The following is a 6,000-nucleotide window of genomic DNA, read 5'->3' as shown; positions in this document are numbered from 1 at the left end:
GTGCCCTAAAAGGAAATGAGACAGAAGAGGCCAGAGATATAAGAGGTAAGCTACGACGGGAAAGCCAAAGTCAGAGAAGCAGACGATGCGGTTACTTTGGGAAGAGATGAGCAGGGGAAAACACAGAGGAACGCAGTTAAGATGGAGAAAGCATAAGAGAGACGAGTTTGACTTCAGGGCAGTGATTAGCTCACCTTAATGAGAGGGGGGGAAAATGAAAAAATGTGGAAGATGTTTGGGAAAGGACAGGAGAAATATAAATAGGAAGCAGATAAAGCTGCATAAAGGACAACTGACCCCTGAGGGGCAGAGAGATAGCACTCTGAGTAGGGCACTTGCCTTCAAGTGGTCCACCCAGGTTTGGTCCTCAGTACCCCATATGGGACCCCTGAGCACTTGCAGGAGTAATCAGTGCGCACAGAGATAGGAGTAAGCCAAGAGCACCGCTGGGTATGCCTCCCCACCCACCAAAAGACCGCTGATCCAAAAGAAAATTAGTTGATATTCTATAGCAGAAAAGTATAAGGGAAAAGTCTATGATTTCCTGATGCTTCCATTGAGGGTTGACAGTTGTTTGGGTCAGCACTGCTTTGTGTGCCACAGACTAAACTTAAATTAAAAAAAAAATTCTCTTAAATTTTATGATTTTCTTTATTTTCTTTTCTTTATGTTTCTTTTGGGGCCACACCCGGCAATGCTCAGGAGTTAGTTCTGGCTCTGCACTCAGGGATACTCTTGGCATTGCTTGTGGGACCACATAAGATGCCACACATCAAATCTAGGTCAATCTAAAAGCAAAGCCACAAAAAAATGTCATCAAAACGTTTCTCTCCCTGGTTTAACCCTGCTGTCCTAAACCACTTGTAGTTATAAGAATATGGTCTATTACTTTAGCAAACTCATGCAGAAAACAATTTTCTGATGAAATCCTTAGTCTAGCCTACACTGATCCCAGCTTAGATAATGTGCCCAGCATTGGGCTAGTAACTGGGGCTGAGAGATGTGCTGTTTTCATTGACCCCCTCTAGGTCAGACACTCACCCTCAAAGCCACGAATCACAAAGATCCAAACTGGGAAGGGGTGGTTTTGCAAAGAAACACCAGTCTGGCAAAATAACCATATTTCCCGTAGCTTGAGAACATGAGTAGATAAAAAATAGAGAACAGGATTAGTACCTGTTAGAAAAGGTTGTATTGTGCTATATAACAAAAGCCCCTCTCCACTTAAAGGGTAAAACAAAAACCGTTTCTTTCTTCTCTTGTTACTTATTTACTATTGGTTAGCTAGGGGCACTTTCTTCACCCAGATAGTATCAGTGGTGATGCAGGCCACAGAACTGAGACTATAAAAACTGAAGCATGTCTCTTAAAGCTCCTATGTGGAAAAGAAATTTCTCATCATTTTTCACATGTAACTGATCAAAACATAAGTGACAGGGAAGTAGATGCTCCCGTGGGATATTAATTCAGAGGGTTTAAGCAAAAGGTGTAAACAAAGGTTTTGGGTATCGGAGAATTTGCCATCTTTCAGCCTCACCTTGGACTGGACTTATGGAAGCGACAGGTTGGTATCACGGAGTCATATAGAGGCGAGGCATTTGTCTGACATTTATCAGGAGAGATATTTTCCCATTCTTTTTTCACTTTGGTACTTTTTTCCTTGCCCCCCACCCCCGCCACAGTCTTCTCAAGATCATGTCTTCTTCCCAGAAGGCAGCCCACTTATGCTTCCTTACCTCCACTTTCTCTAGTAATCTGTGAAATCTCATGACACTCTTTTGTGTTCCTTGATATTTTTAGAATCTCAGTCCTTCTCTCTACCAACACCTAATATCTAACCTAACAAACACATATGCCTTTCCAAAAGTCTAAATGTGCTATTTTGTGTGTGTGTGTGTGTGTGTGTGTGTGTGTGTGTTGGATCATAACCATAGCACTTAGGGGATGCTTTGGACAGGGTCCCAAGACCGTATGTGGTGCTGGAGATCAAACCTGGGTCACTTAACCTGCTATACTAGCTCTCTGCTCCGGAACACCAAGTTCTTATTGCCCAGATGGAAATCCCAGTTAAAAGCCAGACATAGGAGTTGTGAGAATGGATGGAGTCAAGCTAAGAAAGAGTGAGCAGAGCAGACCCAAAGTTATGTCATTATAGAAAAGAATAAGTGCAGAAACATTTTCACAAATGCCATATTTTGTCCTTTTCTCATGGGCACTTTTTTTTCCTTTTTGGGTCACACCCAGTGATGTACAGGGGTTACTCCTGGCTCCGATCTCGGGAATCACTCCTGGTGGTGCTCAGGGGACCCTATGGGATACTGGGAATCGAACTCAGGTCAGCTGCATGTAAGGCAAATGCCATCTTTCACTCCAGCCCGCATGGGCACTTTTTATTCTCTAGTTTTCAAGACAGAAAGTATTTTTTAAATTTTCAGTGGGTAGGGCGTTTGCCTTGCACGCGGCTGACCTGGGGTTCAATTCCTCCATCCCTCTCAAAAAGCCCAGCAAACTACCGAGAGTATCCCGCCCGCATAGGAGAGCCTGGCAAACTACCCGTGGCATATTCGATATGCCAAAAACAGTAACAGGAAGTCTCACAATGGAGATGTTACTGGTGCCTGCTCGAGCAAATCAATGAACAATGGGACAACAGTGCTACAGTGCATAAAGTTGCTCACAATAATGGATTACATTCAATGTTTTGACACCAGACCCACCACCATCACACCTTCCCACCACCACCATTTCGAATTTTCCACCATCGCTCAAACCTGGTAAACAGGCAGATGCTAGATAGCTGTGTTGTATTGCCTGCTATGAATAACATATGATGTCACACAGCTACAAAAGCTGCCGCATGCTCCTAGAAATCTAAAATTTTAGTTAATTAGGGTCTGGAGAAATGTTGCTTGTTTCTGAGACTCTTGTGTGTCTCTGGATCGTGGCCATTAAGGAGCTTAAATAGTCGCTGGAGGCAGCTCGTGGGTGTGACATCCAGGGTCCCATGGGAGGTGGGGAGGTGGGAAGGGCCGGCCCATCCTCTATCCCCTGAGGCCTGGAGTTTGCCATCACTAATTCTGAGTACCTGGACTTTTCGCTGGATTCTGGAAGATGGCAGCCACTGGGATTCCTAGAGGGCAGGTGGAGGGACAAACCTGCTTTCGTCTGAGGCACCCCAGTGACATCGGCCTGGCGCAAAGTCCAGAGACATCTCTACAGTGAGGTGCTTGGTGCCGACATTCTTTGTGTGTCTCCAAGACAGAAATATTAATGTTTTTCTTGTAATGTATGAACATAGGAAAAATTACAAAGCATATCAATACTATGACTAGATTAGGACTTCATCTGTGGTAGACAGAATAATGGTCTCTCCAAAGATAAACATTTCCTAAATCCTTTGATTTGTTATCACTTTCTATGGCAAAAAGAATTTTAAGATATGATTAAGGATAAGACCTTGAGATTGGAGATTATCGTGGATTATCTGGCAGAGCCAACGTAATCAGCATCGTCTTTATACAACAGAGGCAGGAGGGTGATAGAGAAGAAAATCTGTTGACAGAAGCAGTAAACAGACTGATATAGGACCATAAGTCAAGAAAAACTGGTGGCTTCTAAAAATTAGAAAGGGCACCCACCCCTTGAGCCCCCAGGAGAAACATAACTCTGAGAACATCTTGATTTATTCCCTTAAGGAAAAGCTTTCCACCTCTGACCTTCAATAGTGTCAGGAAAAAATACATTTGCATGGTTCTAAATTATTTAGTGACATTTATCATAGCAGCAATAAAAAACTAAGACACATCCTAAGGAGTTGATTAAGAGCAATCCAGGCCCTAACATTCAAAGGTCAGGAAAAGGTAAAAGGAAAAAAATTGAGGGCTAGAGTTAGCTGGAGAGTTAGAGTTAGAGGGCTGGAGCGATAGCGCAGTGGGTAGGGGGTTTGTCTTACACACAGCCGACCGGGTTCAATTTCTCCATCCCTCTCGGAGAGCCCGGCAAACTGCCAAGAGTATCTTGCCCGCACAACAGAACCTGGCAAGCTACCCAAGCGTGTTCAATATGCCCAAAACAGTAACAACAAGTTTCACAATGGAGACGTTACTGGTGCCCGCTCGAGCAGATCCATGAACAACGGGATGACAGCAGTGATAAAGTGATACAGAGTTAGATAACAAAATAATAGCAGCTTATCATCCCAGTTCCTAACCTTTAAAACTTAACAAAAGTTAAAGCCAACTTTTGTCAGGGAAAAAAAATGCAATGACCCTAGGAGACAGATTCTGATGAGTTTAGAAATTATGTTTGTCAGTCTGCAAAAAGATGTGGAAACTTTGTTTTGTAAACATTCAGAGGAAGAGGGTTATAGTATATATGACAAAAGAGTGGGGATGGAAGAAATGATGCATTTCAACACTTGCTATTTCCTGTGTTTACTGTTTGCAACATATTTGGACAAGTTATGAGAACATAAATTCCTAGGATAAGAACTTTTGACAAATAAATTCTCATAAACTTCAAGAAAGAGCTACTTTAAACGGAAGTCTGTCAAAATCTCCACATCACCCTATTCATTATTATACACTGTAGATCTTCTGGATCCATTTGTTTCCACTAAAACTAGTGAATTTTAAGAGTTGGCTTTATTCACAGAGACTTGTCCTCCTCAATTCACCCCCTACCAAATCTCTACTTGGGTGGCATTTGAAGTATGCGGTGACTTAATTCAGACATTTGAAAGTATGTACAAGGCACTATTTTCCAAGGGAAAGTGGGATTTTGCTTCCTTAATAGACGTTTTTCTATAGTAAAATAGATGCATGTGTCCACAATCCATACATGGAGAATGGCTCGAGGGAGAATTTAACTTGGCAGTGGTGCCATTAAACTTTCGGAGCTGGTGACCACACAACAAACAAGACAAGCCAAGAGTTAAAGTTGCAGAGGAGGCTTTGAGAAGAGCTTGGGTTGCATGGCGGATCAGAAATCCGGGAATAGGTGACTTGGCACCCTCAGGGGCCAACTGGGCTGGGTTAGCCTGGAGGCAGGTTTAGCTAAATGACTAAGGAGGAGATCAGGCTAGGCAGGAGGACCCCAATGTGCTCAGGTGTACCTGTCACATTTGGGGTTCACAGAGAGATGAAAGAATCCAGACAAAATCAGCCCCATGCCCAGCCATGAAGCACAATAGGACAGATGGTGTTTGGTGCTTGGTGGGTGAAGTCTCCTTCCTGCTTTGGTTTTGAATGGTTTCCTGACTTGAATGGAAAAAAGGATGAATGGGACCATTTACTCACTGAGGAACTTGGGAGCCAGAGATCTAGTATGGAGATAAATTATTTACCTTGCATGCGCATACCCAGGTTCAATCCTGGCACCACATATGACTCCCTGAGCAATGCCAGGAGTGAGTCCTAAGCATGGCCAGAGTGGCTCCCAAGTACCGCAGGGTCCCCCTCCTCCAAATAAAAAATTCAGCAGAGAGCTAGATTTTCCGCATCAGGTCAGACACAAAATACCCAGTTCTTGGGAGTTCTGGACCAGATATTTAACTTAAGTGAGTTATATCCTTTCTGTTCATAATGCCACAAAAAAAAATCATAAAGCAAAAGATGAACGTATTAATAGCAATGTCAATATCGAAAATCTTTAAATTTCTGTATGCCAATTAAATATTTGCATTTATGGGAACAGCCACATTCAAGATATCTGTAATATCAGATAAAACTATGGTTAATCTATATGAATATTTATAAATTGCAGGAAGTTAAAAATGATTGAAGCACCAGTCAATAGAGGATCACTTAAGTAAATTATGAAATATCCCTTTAGGGAAATTTGAAGACTTAATTTTTGTGTGTGGGCAAAATTCCAAGTTATAAATAGTTTAGACTAGTGGGTCAGAAAGTTCATAAAGCCTCATTAGCAACTGTTCAATTATATGGCTGCAGCACAAAAATATCCATGATAATACAGAAACAAAAGAGCATAATTGTGTCT

Source organism: Sorex araneus, chromosome 2 (genome assembly GCF_027595985.1).
Source record: "Sorex araneus isolate mSorAra2 chromosome 2, mSorAra2.pri, whole genome shotgun sequence".
Classification (NCBI taxonomy): Eukaryota; Metazoa; Chordata; class Mammalia; order Eulipotyphla; family Soricidae; genus Sorex; species Sorex araneus.
This window is presented reverse-complemented; position numbering follows the sequence as displayed.